We start from the raw sequence: 20196 nt of genomic DNA, 5'->3' as shown, positions 1-20196 counted from the left end.
ACAGAAAGATATGGAGAAGGGTGCCTGTATATTAGGAGAAGGTTGGATGCCCTGTATATTGGATAAAGGTATTTGTACATTTACAGGTGGGGTGGGGGCATTCTGGCATAGAGGTGCCTGTATATATAAGATAATGGTATATATACAGTTCACACAGGTGGGTTGGGGGGCTCTCCTGGCATACAGGTGCCTGTATATAGATGATGGTATACAGTATATACAAAGACAGGTGGGGGGGCTTTCTGAATGCTTAGGCAGGAAATTACCTTTACTTCCTCTTTATGATTTAGTCTCTAGTCTAATCCAGACAAGCAGGGGCTTCTCTATCCGGCAGCTGGCCAAATTCCTCTGTGTCCTGTGTATTAGGAATCCAGTGACAGTCACATGTGGCCCCAGCAGAGTGGAGGGGCCTGGCACCAGAAATCTACTGGATCCCGATTTATAGAACCAAGATCACTCTTCACCTCCAGAATTCTGAATCTGGAACAAAATCTCTGAAATTTCTGTCTGTCATCATTCCCGTTTCCCAAAATCCGGAGAACTCGCCACAGTCAGGGGATCCACAAGATCCCAAACCTGTATGAGCAGAGAATTTACCATAGTAGATTATCCATGGTGTAATATACAGGGTTCCCTAGAAGGGATTATAATACACAGGGATCTGACCCCAGTCTAATGTAATATACATGGATCTGACCCCAGACTATTACAATCCAGAGGGATCTGACTTCAGACTGTTATAATACAGAGACATCTGACCCTGGACTGTTACAATTAAGAGATAACAAAACTCAGACTATAATAAAACAGAGAGATCTGACCTCAGGCTATTACAATATAGAGAGATCCAACACCAGACTATTATAATACAGAGGGACCTCACCGCAGACTATAAAATACCGAGAGATCTGACCCCAAGACTGTTATAATATAAAGGGACTGGCCCTAAGACTATAGTATTACAGAGATCTGACCCCAGAATATTATGATACAGAGTGAAACAGACTCAAGACTATTATAATACAGAAGGAACTGACCCCATGCTATTATAATACAGAGGGATCTATTTATAATAGAGAGAGATACAACCTCAGACTGATATAATACAGAGAGATCTGAGCCCAGAATATTATGATAAGGAGATATCTGAGCCCGGAATATTATAATAAGGAGAGATCTGAGCCCGGAATATTATAATAAGGAGAGATCTGAGCCCGGAATATTATAATAAGGAGAGATCTGACTCCAGACTATTACAATACAGAAGGAACTGACCCAATACTATTACAATACAGAGGAATCTAACCAGAGACTATTATAATAGGGAAAGATCTGACCCCAGAATATTGTAATACAGAGAAAGCTGACCCCAGACTATTATAATACAGGGAGATTTGGCCCCTAAATATTATAACATACAGAGATGTGATCCTAGACTTTTTTTTAAAACAGAGAGATCTGACGCCAGACTATTAGAATACAAAATATGTAACCCCAGGCTATGATAATGCAGAGAGATCAGACCTCATGCTATTGCAAAACGCAGAGATCTGACTCCAGACAATAATATTACAGAGAGACCAGACATCATACTGTTATAATACAGAGAGATCTGACCCAGACTATTATATTACAGAGAGACCAGACCCCAGACTTTTATAACACAGAGAGATCTGACCCCAGACTATTATAATACGGAGAAATTTGACCTCATACTATTATAATACAGAGAGACCAGGCATCATACTATATAACAAATAGAGATCTGACCCCATACTATTATAATACAGAGAGATATGACCCCAGACTATTATAATATATTGAGATCTGACCTCATACTATTATAATACGGGGAGATCTGACCCCAGACTATTATAATACAGGTAGATATGACCCCAGACTACTACAATACAGAGAGATCTGACCCAAGACTATTATAATATAGGGAGATCTCACCCCAGACTATTATAATACAGGGAGATTTCACCCCAAACTATTATAATACAGAGAATTCTCACCCTTGACTATTATAATACAGAGAGATCTCACCCCAGACTATTATAATACAGAGAATTCTCACCCCTGACTATTATAATACAGAGAGATCTCACCCCAGACTATTATAATACAGAGAGATCTGACCCCAGACTATTATAATACAGAGAGATCTGACCCCAGACTATTATAATACTGGGAGATCTCAGCCCAGACTATTATAATACAGAGAGATCTCACCCCAAACAATTATAATACAGAGAGATCTCACCCCAGACTATTATAATACAGGGGGATCTCACCCCAGACTATTATAATATAGGGAGATCTCACGCCAGACTATTATTATACAGGGGGATCTCACCCCAAACTATTATAATACAGGGATATCTCACCCCAGACTATTACAATATAGGGAGATCTCACCCCAGACTATTATAATACAGAGAGATCTCACCCCAGACTATTATAATACAGAGAGATCTCACCCCAGACTATTATAATATAGGGAGATCTCACCCCAGACTATTATAATACAGGGATATCTCACCCCAGACTATTACAATATAGGGAGATCTCACCCCAGACTATTATAATACAGAGAGATCTCACCCCAGACTATTATAATACAGAGAGATCTGACCCCAGACTATTATAATACAGAGAGATCTGACCCCAGACTATTATAATACAGGGAGATCTCACCCCAGACTATTATAATACAGGGAGATCTCACCCCAGACTATTATAATACAGGGAGATCTCACCCCAGACTATTATAATACAGGGGGGGGGGATACTAACCTTAGATTTTGGCGTACATCAGTATATTATCCCAGAGAAGAAATCCCTGTGTTTTCCATCCAGCCTTCCCAAACAACTTGTAATCCACTTGGTCTTTTTAAATCCAGTGTGACCCAGTAGTCGGTGGGATCCGGTAGCAGGAGCGGGGTCCCTGTGCCAGGTTTGGCCCCCTGGTGGGGAAGGTACCTGGAGGAAAGGTGAGCAAGGGAGCAGTCAGTCCTGATAAGAGGAATCTCGGTGCAGGCGTACACTTGTACTGACACACACACACACCTTCCCTTTAATCCCCCAAGCAAAGAACGAAAAAGGCAAAGCGAGGCCGCTACATAAGAACAGTGTCACATGGGGCCAGTACCCCCAAAAAAATCACTCTGTGTCCAGCTAGAAGGCCATTGTCATCCAAGGGTGGTCTTCTTAACATATGGAAACAAATGTTTAAGCCATCTCCCCCCCCCCTCCCAGCAGGCACTCTCCCATGCTCATCCCACAATATCCATCTCAAAGTACATGAGCCCCCCCCTCACCCCCAGCTCAGTGTAACAGGATCTATCTATTGTTCCCTATATTTGACAGGAGATCAGAGAGTGCGTGTGTGTGGGGAGGAGGGTGGCGTGCGCCTGTGTTTGGCTAGTGCCTCATTCTCCACATGCCCAGGATTTCTCAGGAATAACTGGCCGCAGAGCTTGCAGGAAAATGGTGGGATGCAGCGCATGATCCAGAATTAACGTTCCCCCACCATTGCGGCTGCTCTAATCCTCGTGATTTCTGGAATCCCCCAGGGGAAGAGTAAATAGATAGGTCAAGGGTGACATGAGAGGCCACATAATACTGAGTCTACTGCGACTGTATAATATAGAGATGGGGGCAGACATTTTTTTTTTTTTTGTGCCAACCGGAGTCGCCTTGTTTGTAAAAGTGTTACCAGAAGGAGGTTATAGGGTCACCCTCTGCAAGCTCTAGAATTCCCTTTAACTCATCTATAACTATGCTGGGAATGGAAACTGCTCTCTTGTGACAGAAGGGTGACAAATGAATGTCACTTGGGGGCTCATTAGAGTAGTTCAGACAGTTAACTGCCTACCAGAGGAGCAGGGAGATGGAAATGGAGGATAGAGACGGGAAGGACAGACAGAGAAGGAGCAGGGAGGACAGAGAAGGGAAGGGAGGACAGAGAAGGCGCAGGGAGAAAAGTGATGGGAAGGGAGGACAGAGAAGGGAAGGGAGGACAGAGAAGGCGCAGGGAGAAAAGTGATGGGAAGGGAGGACAGAGAAGAAGCAGGGAGGCTAGAGATGGAAAGGAATGACAGAGAAGGAAAGGGAGGACAGAGAAGGAGCAGGGAGGCTAGAGATGGGAAGGGAGGACAGAGAAGGGAAGGGAGGACAAAGAAGGCGCAGGGAGGTTGGTGATGGGAAGGGAGGACAGAGAGGGAAGGGAAAACAGAGAAGGGAAGGGAGGACAGAGAAGGAGCAGGGAGGATAGTGATGGGAAGGAATGACAGAGAAGGAAAGGAATGACAGAGAAGGAAAGGGAGGACAGAGAAGGAGCAGGGAGGCTAGAGATGGGAAGGGAGGACAGAGAAGGAGCAGGGAGGATAGTGAAGGAGCAGGGAGGATAGAGACAGGAAGGGAGGACAGAGAAGGAGCAGGGAGTATAGAGATGGGAAGGGAGGACAGAGAAGGGAAGGGAGGACAAAGAAGGCGCAGGGAGGATGGTGATGGGAAGGGAGGACAGAGAGGGAAGGGAAAACAGAGAAGGGAAGGGAGGACAAAGAAGGAGCAGGGAGGATAGTGAAGGAGCAGGGAGGATAGAGAGGAAGGGAGGACAGAGAAGGAGCAGGGAGTATAGAGACGGGAAGGGAGGACAGAGAAGGAGCAGGGAGGATAGTGATGGGAAGGAATGACAGAGAAGGAAAGGAATGACAGAGAAGGAAAGGGAGGACAGAGAAGGAGCAGGGAGGCTAGAGATGGGAAGGGAGGACAGAGAAGGGAAGGGAGGACAAAGAAGGCGCAGGGAGGATGGTGATGGGAAGGGAGGACAGAGAGGGAAGGGAAAACAGAGAAGGGAAGGGAGGACAAAGAAGGAGCAGGGAGGATAGTGAAGGAGCAGGGAGGATAGAGAGGAAGGGAGGACAGAGAAGGAGCAGGGAGTATAGAGACGGGAAGGGAGGACAGAGAAGGAGCAGGGAGGATAGTGATGGGAAGGAATGACAGAGAAGGAAAGGAATGACAGAGAAGGAAAGGGAGGACAGAGAAGGAAAGGGAGGACAGAGAAGGAGCAGGGAGGATAGTGATGGGAAGGGAGGATAGAGAAGGCGCAGGGAGGATATTGATGGGAAGGGAGGACAGAGATGTGAAGGGAGGACAGAGATGGAAAGGGAGGACAGAGATGGGAAGGGAGGATAGTGATGGAAAGGAAGGACAGAGAAGGAGCCGGGAGGATGGAGAAGAGCAGGGAGGACAGAGAAAGAGCAGGAAGGACAGAGAAGGAGCAGGGAGGACAGAGAAGGAGCAGGGAGGACAGAGAATAAGCAGGGAGGACAGAGAATGAGCAGGGAGGGTAGAGATGGGAAGGGAGGACAGAAAAGGAGCAGGTAGGCTAGAGATGGAAAGGAATGACAAAGATGGGAAGGGAGAACAGAGAAGGGAATGGAGGACAGAGAAGGAGCAGGGAGGATAGTGAAGGAGCAGGGAGGATAGAGACGGGAAGGGAGGACAGAGAAGGAGCAGGGAGTATAGAGACGGGAAGGGAGGACAGAGAAGGAGCAGGGATGATGGAGAATTAGCAGGGAGGGAAAAGAAGAAGCAGGGTGGACAGAGAATGAGCAGGGAGGGTAGAGACGGGAAGGGAGGACAGAGAAGGCGCATGGAGGAAAGTGATGGGGAGGGAGGACAGAGATGGAGCAGGGAGGCTAGAGATGGAAAGGAATGACAGAGAAGGGAAGGGAGGACAGAGAAGGAGCAGGGAGGCTAGAGATGGGAAGGGAGGTCAGAGAAAGAGCAGGGAGGACAGAGAAAGCGCAGGGAGGCTAGAGATGGGAAGACGGGACAGAGAAAGAGCAGGGAGGCTAGAGACGGGAAGGGAGGACAGAGAAGGGAAGGGAGGACAAAGAAGGTGCAAGGAGGATAGTGATGGGAAGGGTGGACAGAGATGGGAAGGGAGAACAGAGAAAGGAAGGGAGAACAGAGAAAGGAAGGGAGGACAGAGAAGGAGCAGGGAGGATAGTGAAGGAGCAAGGAGGATAGAGACAGGAAGGGAGGACAGAGAAGAAGCAGGGAGTATAGAGACGGGAAGGGAGGACAGAGAAGGAGTAGGGAGGATAGTGATGGGAAGGGAGGATAGAGAAGGCGCAGGGAGGATAGTGATGGGAAGGGAGGACAGAGAAGGAGCAGGGAGGACAGAGAATGAGCAGGGAGGATAGTGATGGAAAGGAAGGACAGAGAAGGAGCAGGGAGGATAGAGAAGAGCAGGGAGGACAGAGAAAGAGCAGGAAGGACAGAGAAGGAGCAGGGAGGATGGAGATAGGAAGGGAGGACAGAGAAGGAGCAGGGAGGATGAAGATAGGAAGGGAGGACAGAGAAGGAGCAGGGAGGACAGAGATAGGAAGGGAGGACAGAGAATGAGCAGGGAGGACAGAGAATGAGCAGGGAGGGTAGAGATGGGAAGGGAGGACAGAAAAGGAGCAGAGGGGCAGAAAAGAAGCAGAAAGGATAGAGAAGAAGCAGAAAAGATGGCAAAAGAGCAGAGAGGATACAGAAGGAGCAGGGATGAAAAAAAAGGTGGCAGAGAGGACAGAGATAGGGCAGGGGGACTGAGAAGAAGCAAAGAGTGCAGTGAAGGAGCAAGAAGGACAGAGAAGGAGCAGAGAGGACAGAGAAAGTGAGCAGGGAGATAGCAGGGAGGGCAGAGAAGGAGCAGAGAGAACAGAAAGAGAGAGCGGGTAGATAGCAGGGAGGTTAGAGAATGAGCAGAGGACAGAAAAAGAACAGAGAGGACAGCGAAGCAGCAGAGAGGACAGAGAGAGAGCGAGAGCAGGGGATAGCAGGTAGGGCAGAGAAGGAGCAGAGAGGACAGAGAGACAGCAGGGAGGATGAGGCAAGAAGGCAGAGAAAGAGCAGAGAAGCGGTAGGAAGGATGGAAATAGGAAGAGTTGACAGAGATGGAGAAGAGAGTCTCAAGTACAAGTGTGAAGGAAAAAAAGGAGCAGAGAGGACAGAAATAGAGCAGGGAGGACCGAGAGAGAGAGAGAGAGAGGGGACAGAGAAGGAGCTGAGAGGACAGAGAGATATAGCAGGGAGGGCAGAGAGAAGGAGCAGAGAGGACAGAAATAGAGCAGGGAGGACAGAGAGAGAGAGAGAGCAGAGAGGACAGAGAAGGAGCTGAGAGGACAGATAGGGCAGAGAGAGAGAGCAGGGAGGGCAGAGATGGAGTGGGATGGAGCAAGGAGGACAGAGAGAGAACAGAGAGGACAGGGATGGAGCAGATAGGATAGAGAAGAAGCGGGAAGACAGAGACCAGTCCACGTGTGCATCTCTTGGGAGCCGCAAGTGGACAGGCTCTCTTTTTTTCTGTATGGAAATGGAAAACTTAAATAATTTACTTAAATATATATATTTTTTAAATGTTATAAATGAATTGATTAGGATCCCTACACAGACATAAACATGGTGCATACTATATATGTATACCTTTCAGACAATGTGTACACATTTGTTAGTTATCCGATTATACCATTGTTCTTCCGTCTGTCTGTGTCCTGCTGGATCCTTTGCTGCATATTCTCAGCTAGGAAGGGTTAAGTGTCAGCTCAGCCCCCAGGCACATCAGCTGGTGTGACCCCCTGTGTCTGGCACGTGCTGGAGGTCACCCTGAGGCTGGGTATTCAGCTGGCACTTGACCTTGTCTACCTGGGTGTCAGGATCAGAAGAGGCCGAGGAACAGCTGGCCTCAGCTGTGACATAATGGTGGGCTGCCCCCCTCCTATCCCTAAACTGCCTCTTCCAGTCCACTACTGCCCCCCCCCCCCTTAAATCCCTCCTCTATCCCCCTCTTGTTCCTCTGCTGTGCTCCATTATAGTTTCTCTTGTCTCTTGTCCCCCTCCTATCTCTCTGCCTCTGTCCCTCTACTCCCTCTTGGCTCTTTGTTTGCCCACACATCCAAGAAAGTTCTCAAAGAACCAAACACATCAGAACATGTTATATGTTGGATTGGTCAATTTCTGTCTACGGTTTTCAATTTTTGTTACTCTCAGGTAGCGGCTGCCATGCCATATAATATTTTTTGTTGTAAAATATATTTTTCAGTATACGCAGCAGCCCCTATCACATGGGCCATGTCTATAGCTCCCAACTGTCCCTGATTTGGAGGGGCTGTCCCTGATTTGGAGCAATGTCCCTCTGTCCCTCATTCCTCCTCATTTGGGTCTGATATATATAGATGTAAATAAAATTCACTTTTTATCTATCAAAAAGGGTTTTCCACCTTGTCATCTGATTTCTAAATTGCTGCATTTGTAAATTCCAAAAGCCAATATAAAGGAATAGTAGTGGTAAAAAAAAAGCACTTTAAGGGGGCGTGGCAAGGGGTGTGTCATATGTCTGCATACTTTTGCTGATAGGTGTCCCTCTTTCCCATCTCAAAAAGTTGTGAGGTGTGAGTGTCCGTTCTGATCACCAGGAGATCCATGAACAAGTTCCTGGCTGAATCTGAGGAGAATGTCACTTTTGTGACATCCATTTCCATTCATTTTTTTGCCGCAGGAGCTTCCCAGACCCATATTAGATCTATGAGTGGTCTGATGTAAATGGACTTGTGTGTCCGTTTATATCAAACTTCGCCCTTGTACACACGGTCGGAGATTCCGACAACCAAATCCATCGGATTTTGTCCGTCAAATTTTATCCGACGGATCTTGTCCGAAACGGTTGCATACACACGGTCGGACAAAGTTGTCAAAAAATCTGATCTTTCAGAACGTGATGACGTAATTTCGTTACGACAGGACTACATTCAGGCTAGTAGCCAATAGCTTTGATGTAGGAATTTGATCTGAGCATGCGTGGCACTTTATCCGATCGGAATTCTCTACACATGATCGGAGTATGTCCGATCGGAGCAGTTTGTCGGAAAATATTTCCAGCAAGTTGGAAAATTTGGTCCGACGGATATTCCGACGGAAACAGTCTGATGCATACCACACATAGTCGGAATATCCGACAAAATGGTCAGATAGGACACATTCCGACGGAATCTCCGACCGTGTGTACAAGGGCTTCCCGTGATCCATCATAATTGGGTAAAAAAAAAAAAAAAGTGGAAAAGGACAAACACCTTCTAAATTTTTTTCCAGACCATGATGAACTTGGAGGTAATTGAATGTACATGGGTGCATGCCCGTTTACATTCGCCTGCCATAGACTTAGCCCTTGTACACACGGTCGGACATTCCGACAACAAAATCCGTCTGATTTTTTCCAACGGATTTTGTCCGAAACTGGTGTTGCATACACACGGTCGGACAAAGTTGTCGGAAAATCCAATCGTTCGGAACGTGATGACGTTAGTTCGTTAGGACGGGACTACGTTCAGGCTAGTAGCCAATGGCTTTGGTCTCGTAATTTGATCTGAGCATGCGTGGCACTTTGTCCGCTCGGAATTCTCTACAAACGTTCGGACAAAGTCCGATCGGATTGTGTTATCGGAAAAATTTATATCCAACCCTCAAACTTTGTTGGTGGGACATTCCGACGGAAAAAAGTCAGATGGAGCCCACACACAGTCGGATTATCCGACAACGCGGTCCGATCGGACATTTTCCGTCGGAATGTCCGACCGTGTGTACGGGGGCTTACACAGAACTTCTAATCAGGTCTGCCTGAAAAACCGACAGGTGGACCTGATCAGACCACCCATGTGAAAGGAGCCCCAAGCCATTTGTGTCAACTATTTGTGTGCTGAAGCTCCTCAAAAACAAACATGCCAGGGTTCTACACATTCTCTTTTATTGCTCTCAGCCTACTCCAAATTCCTTTTTTTTGGCTACTGTGATCTGACTTCCTGTTAGAGGGTGCCTACGTTGTTCTCCGTGGTCCCACTGTATGTTGGAACCTAACCACCCTCTCTTACTCGCTTCCAATATGGACTAGGGTAGTGCTCTCCAAACCGTGACTCGAGGGCCAGATGTGGCCCTTTGTCTGCCTTTATCTTTCCCTTGGGGCATTTCTCCTCCGACACCAATGATGGGTAGTGATGGACGAACTTCCGACGGGACGTTTCGCGAACGCGAAACGCGAACGGGCACAAACGTTCGCGAAAACGACCGTTCGCCGCGGGCTCCATTGACTTCAATGGGAGGCGAATTTCGCAAACCTTTAGGTCGAATTTGCGGCCACGGGGTAATTATTAGGGGGTAGCACGTAGTCCCACCACCTGGACAATAGCATAATACATGTATGAGGTGAATTTGGGATCGATAACTACAAGCATTTTTTTTTTATTTGGGAAATTGTTCTGACAATTCAGGACTATGGAGCTAATGAAGGCAATGGAGGAGAGGGAAGGTCAGGGACCAGGGTAGGCAAACAAGAGGGTGCAGGAGATACAGAGCACTGACAGCAGCACCGTAATACAGAGCACTGACATCAGCACCGTGACATACAGCGCTGACAGCAGCTCCGTGACATACAGCGCTGACAGCAGCTCCGTGACATACAGCGCTGACAGCAGCTCCGTGACATACAGCGCTGACAGCAGCACCGTGACATACAGCGCTGACAGCAGCTCCGTGACATACAGCGCTGACAGCAGCTTGACAGCAGCTCCGTGACATACAGCGCTGACAGCAGCTCCGTGACATACAGCACTGACAGCAGCTCCGTGACATACAGCGCTGACAGCAGCTCCGTGACATACAGCGCTGACAGCAGCACCGTGACATACAGCGCTGACAGCAGCTCCGTGACATACAGCGCTGACAGCAGCTCCGTGACATACAGCGCTGACAGCAGCTCCGTGACATACAGCACTGACAGCAGCTCCGTGACATACAGCGCTGACAGCAGCTCCGTGACATACAGCGCTGACAGCAGCACCGTGACATACAGCGCTGACAGCAGCTCCGTGACATACAGCGCTGACAGCAGCTCCGTGACATACAGCGCTGACAGCAGCTCCGTGACATACAGCGCTGACAGCAGCACCGTAAGCAGCCCCAGGAGGAAGTCAGCACAGCACAGGGATGGTGTGATCCCCTCATAATAAGAACCCCCAGGAGGAAGTCAGCACAGCACAGGGATGGTGGGAGCCCCTCATAATAAGAACCCCCAGGAGGAAGTCAGCACAGCACAGGGATGGTGGGAGCCCCTCATAATAAGAACACCCAGGAGGAAGTCAGCACAGCACAGGGATGGTGGGAACCCCTCATAATAAGCAGCCCCAGTAGAAATATGACACCGCTCAACCTCTTCAAAGAGGAGGGTAGGGGCATATAGTACGGTGTGCTTTTTTGGGTCAGGGAAGTGAGCCAAATGAATTAAGAAGGTCTGTGTGCTTGATTCCAAAAATTGTTTATAGACATATACATGGTCTACTGATCACATGTGTTGAATTCCTCCGAGATCCATGCCTCATTCATTTTTAGAAATGTGAGGTAGTTAACACTGTCGTGAGCTAGGCGAGTACGCTTATCGGTCACAATCCCCCCTGCTGCGCTGAACGTCCTTTCGGACAGGACACTGGATGAGGGGCAAGCCAACAGTTCGATTGCAAATTGGGCAAGCTCTGGCCAGAGGTCAAGCCTGCCCACCCAGTAGTCTAGGGGTTCATCACTCCTCAGAGCGTCCACATCGGCCGTTAACCCAATGTAGTCGGACACCTGACGGTCTAGGCGTTCCCTGATGCTGGATCCGGATGACACCTGTCGATGGGTCGGCTGAAAGAATGACCTCATATCCGAAGTCACCAACACATCTTCAAACCGGCCTCTTCTTGCAGGCGCTGTTGGATTGGTACCCGCAAATCCTTCTCTGGGAGTGGGAATTGCTCCTCTGCCAGCGCACGCAAAAGCAGAATGCAGCATTTCTCGAAGCAAGGCCTGGAAGTGCTGCATTCTGACAGCCCTCTGCGACGGCGGTAACATTTCCGCCATTTTGTGTTTGTACCGGGGATCTAAGTACGTTGCCACCCAGTACTGGTCCTTGACCCTCATGCTTTTTATACGGGGGTCCCTATTAAAACACTGGAGCATGAAGGCCCCCATTTGCACTCAAGCGGAAGGTATGTGGTGGTGGTGGTGTTGTTGGTGGTAGTGTCTTTGGGGGTGCACATAGCAGAGAGTGAAGAAGAGGGTGCAGATCGAGAGGATGAGGAGGGTGCAGAAGAATAAGGCTGAGTGAGCCACTCAACCAAGTCTGGTGCGTCCTTTAAAGTAATTGAACGCACCTTCTGCAACTTCCCACTTTGGCTCAAGGCTGTTGCTCCTGCCCTACCCCTACCACCCCTGCGGAAGGGCCTGCCTCTTCCTCTGCCTGTCATTTTTTAAATCACCCTGTGACAAAACTCTTAGTCCCTATACCGCTGAAGGACTGCTGCAGTATAGGGCAGCGGTCAGCAGTAGTGCACGTCAACCCTATGTATTGTGGACCGATAGCGGTCCTTACAGAACAGCAGACTGTACTGCACTCAGGCCTATGTACCGTAGCACCCTATACCAAGTTACCAGTCCTTATAAAAACTTTTGTGGACCAAGCAGGTTGTGTGTTAGTGATTAGCAGACTGTACGTCAGTCCCTATACCAATGAAGGACTGCTGCAGTATAGGGCAGCGGTCAGCAGTAGTGCACGGCAACCCTATGTATTGTGGACCGATAGCGGTCCTTACAGAACAGCAGACTGTACTGCACTCAGGCCTATGTACCGTAGCACCCTATACCAAGTTACCAGTCCTTATAAGAACTTTTGTGGACCAAGCAGGTTGTGTGTTAGTGATTAGCAGACTGTACGTCAGTCCCTATACCAATGAAGGACTGCTGCAGTATAGGGCAGCGGTCAGCAGTAGTGCACGTCAACCCTATGTATTGTGGACCGATAGCGGTCCTTACAGAACAGCAGACTGTACTGCACTCAGGCCTATGTACCGTAGCACCCTATACCAAGTTACCAGTCCTTATAAAAACTTTTGTGGACCAAGCAGGTTGTGTGTTAGTGATTAGCAGACTGTACGTCAGTCCCTATACCAATGAAGGACTGCTGCAGTATAGGGCAGCGGTCAGCAGTAGTGCACGGCAACCCTATGTATTGTGGACCGATAGCGGTCCTTACAGAACAGCAGACTGTAACGCACTCAGGCCTATGTACCGTAGCACCCTATACCAAGTTACCAGTCCTTATAAGAACTTTTGTGGACCAAGCAGGTTGTGTGTTAGTGATTAGCAGACTGTACGTCAGTCCCTATACCAATGAAGGACTGCTGCAGTATAGGGCAGCGGTCAGCAGTAGTGCACGGCAACCCTATGTATTGTGGACCGATAGCGGTCCTTACAGAACAGCAGACTGTACTGCACTCAGGCCTATGTACCGTAGCACCCTATACCAAGTTACCAGTCCTTATAAGAACTTTTGTGGACCAAGCAGGTTGTGTGTTAGTGTTTAGCAGACTGTGCGTCAGTCCCTATACCGCTGAAGGACTGCTGCAGTATAGGGCAGCGGTCAGCAGTAGTGCACGGCAACCCTATGTATTGTGGACCGATAGCGGTCCTTACAGAACAGCAGACTGTACTGCACTCAGGCCTATGTACCGTAGCACCCTATACCAAGTTACCAGTCCTTATAAGAACTTTTGTGGACCAAGCAGGTTGTGTGTTAGTGTTTAGCAGACTGTGCGTCAGTCCCTATACCGCTGAAGGACTGCTGCAGTATAGGGCAGCGGTCAGCAGTAGTGCACGGCAACCCTATGTATTGTGGACCGATAGCGGTCCTTACAGAACAGCAGACTGTACTGCACTCAGGCCTATGTACCGTAGCACCCTATACCAAGTTACCAGTCCTTATAAGAACTTTTGTGGACCAAGCAGGTTGTGTGTTAGTGTTTAGCAGACTGTGCGTCAGTCCCTATACCGCTGAAGGACTGCTGCAGTATAGGGCAGCGGTCAGCAGTAGTGCACGGCAACCCTATGTATTGTGGACCGATAGCGGTCCTTACAGAACAGCAGACTGTAACGCACTCAGGCCTATGTACCGTAGCACCCTATACCAAGTTACCAGTCCTTATAAGAACTTTTGTGGACCAAGCAGGTTGTGTGTTAGTGATTAGCAGACTGTACGTCAGTCCCTATACCAATGAAGGACTGCTGCAGTATAGGGCAGCGGTCAGCAGTAGTGCACGGCAACCCTATGTATTGTGGACCGATAGCGGTCCTTACAGAACAGCAGACTGTAACGCACTCAGGCCTATGTACCGTAGCACCCTATACCAAGTTACCAGTCCTTATAAGAACTTTTGTGGACCAAGCAGGTTGTGTATTAGTGTTTAGCAGACTGTGCGTCAGTCCCTATACCGCTGAAGGACTGCTGCAGTATAGGGCAGCGGTCAGCAGTAGTGCACGGCAACCCTATGTATTGTGGACCGATAGCAGTCCTTACAGAACAGCAGACTGTACTGCACTCAGGCCTATGTACCGTAGCACCCTATACCAAGTTACCAGTCCTTATAAGAACTTTTGTGGACCAAGCAGGTTGTGTGTTAGTGTTTAGCAGACTGTGCGTCAGTCCCTATACCGCTGAAGGACTGCTGCAGTATAGGGCAGCGGTCAGCAGTAGTGCACGTCAACCCTATGTATTGTGGACCGATAGCGGTCCTTACAGAACAGCAGACTGTAACGCACTCAGGCCTATGTACCGTAGCACCCTATACCAAGTTACCAGTCCTTATAAGAACTTTTGTGGACCAAGCAGGTTGTGTATTAGTGTTTAGCAGACTGTGCGTCAGTCCCTATACCGCTGAAGGACTGCTGCAGTATAGGGCAGCGGTCAGCAGTAGTGCACGGCAACCCTATCTATTGTGGACCGATAGCGGTCCTTACAGAACAGCAGACTGTACCGCACCCAAGCCTATGTACCGTAGCACCCTAGACAGACCAAGTTACCAGTCCTGATAAAGAGCTTTGTGGAACAAGTGAGTTGTGAATGATTAGCAGACTGCAGCAGAAGGGCAGCAGTCAAGTATAATATTCTTTCTATATTTGGAAGAAAGAATATTATACGTGTACAAGCCTATTACCGTACCACTGATACCAGTCCTGAAAAGAACCTTTGTGGAACTAATAGTAACAGCAAGTCTTTAAAATTATCCTCACTGCCTGACACACTGCTTCCTGCCTGTCCCTATACAAATTGGCAAAAAAGAGTAGGCTGGAACGATTAGCTGGAACAGCTCTTTTGTGGACCTGATAGTAACAGCTAATGATGATGATGATGATGATGATGAAGAAAGACTAATCTGGCTGAGCTGTCCCTAAAATAGCAGCATACAGCGCTCTGTCCCTTTATCTAAACTGACAAAAGAAACTCAGGCTGCTGACCTAACACCTATACCAGTCCTGAAAAGAACTTTTGTGTACCAAATAGCTAGCGTTTTCTCTGTCCCTACTCCACACAGGATCCTTTCCCTACAGTGACAGAAGAAAGAATGTAAAATGGCCACCGGATCGGGTGTATTTATAGGTTAGGGGGAATGTCCAAGTGTCCATGAGCTGTCATGTCTCAATTGGTTGTCCTGTAACACATGATAAACGTGTCACGAAAGGTTAAAGTTCTTGTATACATTAAACACGTAAGTCCGCCGGGGCGAACGACGGAAAAAGGCGTTCGAACCCGCGGACGGCGAAAGTCGGAAATTCGCCGCGAAACGACCGCCGGGCGAACCGTTCGGCCATCACTAATGATGGGATGCCATTCCGTCCACTGACACCAATGATGGGGCACTATACCTCCCACTGAGGACTTTGATGGGGCACTATTCCTTCCATTAAAACCAACAATAGGGCATTGTGTGTCCCACTGGCCACACTGCTGAGACAGAAGCAGGCGCCATGGAGTGAAAGGGGGCAGGGCTGGGCCACGACTCTGCGTGTGAATGGACACACAAAGCGGCGGCTCGGGAGCAAGTCTACTCGGGTGCCACCAGAGCGAGCAGCTTGCTCTGGGGGCACTTGACAAGATGGAGGAGCCAGCAGCCCCGGCGGGAGACCCAAGAAGAGGCGGATCGGGGCTACTGTGTAAGTATAATGTGTTCGTTATTTAACCACTTGCTTACTGGGCGCTTAAACCCCCCTCCTATCCAGACCAATTTTCAGCTTTCAGCGCTGATGCACTTTAAATGACAATTGCGCGGTCATACAACACTGTACTAAAATGACATTTTTATCATTTTTTCCCCCCAAATAGAGCTTTCTTTTGGTGGTATTTGATCACCTGCGCAATTTTTATTTTTTGTTAAAAAAAATGTAAAAATACAGAATTAAAAAAAAAAATTTTTTATTTTGTTTTAAAATTTTAAAACTGGTAATTTTTGTCTGTCGTTGATGTACGCTCATGAGGCGGCAGTGATGGGCACCGATAGGTGTCAGTGATGGGCACTGATGGGTGACAGTGATAGGTGGCAGTGATGGGCACTGATTGGTTACACTGATAGGCAGCACTTCTGTGTGGCACTGATTGGCACCACTGGTGGGCATTGATAGGTGGCACTTGTGGGCATAGATAGGTGGCACTTGTGGGCATTTTCAGGTTCCAATTGTAGCACTAACCCCCGAAGGAGCTGCTGGTTTGATTGGGCTTATCGTTACCTTCTTCACCTCGATTTGCGTCTCGGGGTTACCGTGGTAGATGGCCCAGAAAATCCCTTTAAGCGGATCTGTCGTCGGTCTCTAAAGCTTCTGGGCCATCTACCACGGGAACCCCGAGACTCTGTTACTGTGACTAATTCCAGAGAATAGCCGTTCACAGCTGGATGTTCACTCAAGTTGGACAGTCCCTCTCTCACAAGGTCTAGCAGCCAACAAGGTGCTTAAATCAGGAATAAGTCTCTGCCACAGACGTTGTTGTAGAACACGAACAAGGAAACTTGAATACTTGTAGAACACTCGTGTGGTACCAGTATCTTTCAGCTGGTTCGGCGATACCCACGAGATTGGATTCACTTAGGTCCCTCAGCCTCACCAGGCCTTTCGTCTGAAGAGTCCTCCCCTGGATAGCTACGAAGTTGCTGGGCCTCTCCACAACCGGAGACGGCACCGGACCACCTCCGAATTCTTTCCTTAGTTTCCTTGCCTCGGGCTAGCCAGCCCCGAGACATAAAGTCGGGTGGATCCGCACCCCAGGCCATAGCCTTCCTGGGGGCTGGTCAGGAGGACCAGGACCATGGAGTCAGAACATACTTCTGGACCGGAACCCCCAACCACGTGACATTCGCATCTTAAGTACCCTCTCCCAGAAAGCACAGCAAGAGTGACACTCCCACTGGGCTGGCTCCTAGACAAAGTAACCTTAAAGCAACCAACCAGACTGTGTTTCCATGCCTGCCAGAAAAGACAGCACCCCCTATGGCCAGGCTGAACACTCTATAGTCCAGTCAGACTGATGCTGAGGTCAAAATTTGGAATAATTGTACCCAAACCAAACTGCAGTTCAGGTGTAACATTAAATTTCAAAAACACATAGCGCGTGCTCTTCAGGAGCATAATTGTCTCTTCCGTTCCGGGACCGATGTCCCTTTAAGCTGAGCCGGTGATTGGCTTTTTTTTTCTTCAGCGCGAGAAGAAAAAAAAAACGATCACCAAGCTTTTGTTTACATCATGTGATCATTGGCTGACAGTTGATCACATGGTAAGGGGCCGGGACCGCCCCCTTACTCAGATCGGTGATCTGTAGGGCACGCGCAGGGAGCGTGCACAGGGGAGGCCGTCATATGACGGCCTCCCGGGAATTTACATCCGTGCTGTGGCCGTCATTCGGCCATAGCGTGGATGTCAGATGGTTAAAAAAAAATAAGCCAATATAAGCCAAGCCTTCGATATCACTTTAACGCTAAAATGATGAGCTGTAAAGGCTTTTAAAGTGGTTGTAAAACCTTAAAAAAAAAAAAAGACAAAGGCATAATGAGCTAGTATGCATAGCATACTAGCTCATTATGAATTACTTACCTGAGAGGTCCCCGCAGCGGTCTTCATTCAAAGATCCAGCGGCCGACATCTCCATGTACGTGCCGTTGCTTCAGTTTGCCTAAGTGCACATGTGCCCATGATGTTGGCACATGCAAATACAGGGATATCTCCTAAACCGTGCAGGTTTAGGAGATATCCAGTGTAGCTACAGGTAAGCCTACCCTGTTTCCCCGAAAATAAGACAGTGTCTTATATTAATTTTTGCTCCCAAAGATGCGCTAGGTCTTATTTTCAGGGGATGTCTTATTTTCCCATGAAGAAGAATACAGTACACATTTATTGTTGAACAAAAAAAAAAGGAAATGTATTAGTTGTATACGGTACGGTAGTAGTTGTCATCACAAACAGGGGCGGACTGACCATTGAGCCATTCGGGCATTGCCTGAGGGCCCCGGGCCACTAGGGGGCCCCATCAGGGTTGTCAGCCTCAGTAAAACCAGGGACAGTATGTAAAAATCTGTGTTTTGTTTTACATCTGTCTCTGAAATGTCCCTTACCGACATCCTTTTGGTCTAAAAAAAAATGAGATTATAGCTGCCTTACCTCTCTAGTACCTTCTCAGCCAATAGAAACATGTCTGTGTATACTGTGTGTACATGTATGTGTATACTGTGTGATTGTATACTTTATGTGTGTGTTTTTGTATACTATGTGGCCCCATAATCTCTGATTGCCTGGGGGCCCCATAATCTCCTATTGCCCGGGGGCCCCATGAGTTGTCAGTCTGCCCCTGATCACAAACCAGCATAACCAGACAAACTGTGAATCCTACGGTATCAAGAATTTCTTGGTACTACCTTTACCAGACTTCCCCCCAACCCTTTATCAGACATCCCCCCCCCCAAACCTCAATCACCCCTGTGTGTCTGTGCCGGCCAGATTCCACACAATGTGCCCGACTCCTGCCCCGCGCGACTCGCTCACTGTCTAATTGTGAGTCAGCCAGACTCTGTCAGGACAGTGCGTATATTACAGCGAGAGGCAAAACTGGAGGTAGGTCTTATTTTTGGGGGGTGTCTTACTTTTGGGGAAGGATGGTAGTTATAGGCTTGCCTGTATTATAAAGCGGTTGTAAAGGGTTTACAACCACTTTAACGCATCAACCTACGGAGATTTTTGGGTAGTTTTTTGCAATATCACGGGTGCACGCAATTTTAAAGAGGAAGTAAACCCTAATGGGTTTACTTCCTCTTTGATTCTCTGCAAAGGTAAAGCATAATGGACTACTATGCATCGCATAGTACAACATAGTGCATCGCATAGTACAACATAGTGCATCGCATAGTACAACATAGTGCATCGCATAGTAGCCCATTATGTGTCACTTACCTGACACAGGAGCCAGCGATGTCACCGCTGTCCCCTGTAGTGTGGAGCATCTGTCTTCTCGGTTGGTCTCGCTGCTCCGCCGCTGTCATTCAGTGAAGCCGCAATGACGTCACTCCCGTGCATGTGTCTACTCGCATGCGCCGTAGACAGCGGTGCCTGTCTTCGGGTAAATATCTCCTAAACCGTGTAGGTTTAGGAGATATTTCTTGGATCTACAGGTAAGCCTTAATCTAGGCTTACCTGTAGGTCAAAGTTGGTTGTAAGGGTTTACAACCACTTTAAAGCGGAGGTCCACCCTAAAGTGGACCTTCCGCTCATCGGAACCCTCCCCCCCCTCCGGCGCCACAATTGGCACCTTTCATGGGGGAGGGGGGTGCAGATACCTGTACAGTACAGGTATCTGCACCCACTTCCGGGATAGCTCTCTGCGAAAAGGGGCGTAGATTACGCCCCTTTCCGCAAGTGCCCGCCCCTTTCTGCAAGTGCCCCGCTGCCTGCTGGGAAACACACAGATCCCAGAGGCAGCGGGGACCGTCCTTATTGCGCAGCGCGACTCGCGCATGCGCAGTAGGGAACCGGGAAATGAAGCCGAAAGGCTCCATTTCCTGATTCCCATAGCCAAGATGGCGGCGGCAGCACCCGAGAGATGATCTAGAGATCGGCTTCGGGTGCCGACATCGCGGGCGCGCTGGACAGGTAAGTGTCACTATTTTAAAAGTCAGCAGCTGCAGTATTTGTAGCTGCTGGCTTTAAAAAAAAAAAAAAATGCGGAGTCCCGGCGGACTCCCTCTTTAAGACTTGGCATGTTTGGTATCTATTTACTCGACCCAACCTGATCTTTTATATTTTACC

General features: G+C 48.4%; 1 protein-coding gene across 2 annotated transcripts in view; it reads right to left on the bottom strand.

Annotated features, from left to right (window-relative positions):
- The window catches only part of DLK2 (delta like non-canonical Notch ligand 2), a 47375-nt gene extending 43847 nt beyond the window's left edge, over positions 1-3528 (bottom strand). Inside the window, exons 1-2 of one of the 2 annotated variants that reach the window (XM_077485451.1) lie at positions 3324-3528; positions 2800-2985 (exon numbers count right to left, since the gene is read on the bottom strand). The gene's annotated coding sequence lies outside the window, so the exon portion shown is untranslated. Of the gene's footprint in view, positions 1-266; positions 356-2799; positions 3246-3323 lie in introns of those variants that run through there. The other variant, XM_077485452.1, reaches the window with a different exon arrangement.
- Positions 3529-20196: the final 16668 nt, after the last annotated feature.

This window comes from Lithobates pipiens, unplaced genomic scaffold, assembly GCF_037356315.1.
Source record: "Lithobates pipiens isolate NorthernLeopardFrog02 unplaced genomic scaffold, aLitPip1_a1.2 Scaffold_18, whole genome shotgun sequence".
Lineage (NCBI taxonomy): Eukaryota > Metazoa > Chordata > Amphibia > Anura > Ranidae > Lithobates > Lithobates pipiens.
This window is presented reverse-complemented; position numbering and strand designations above follow the sequence as displayed.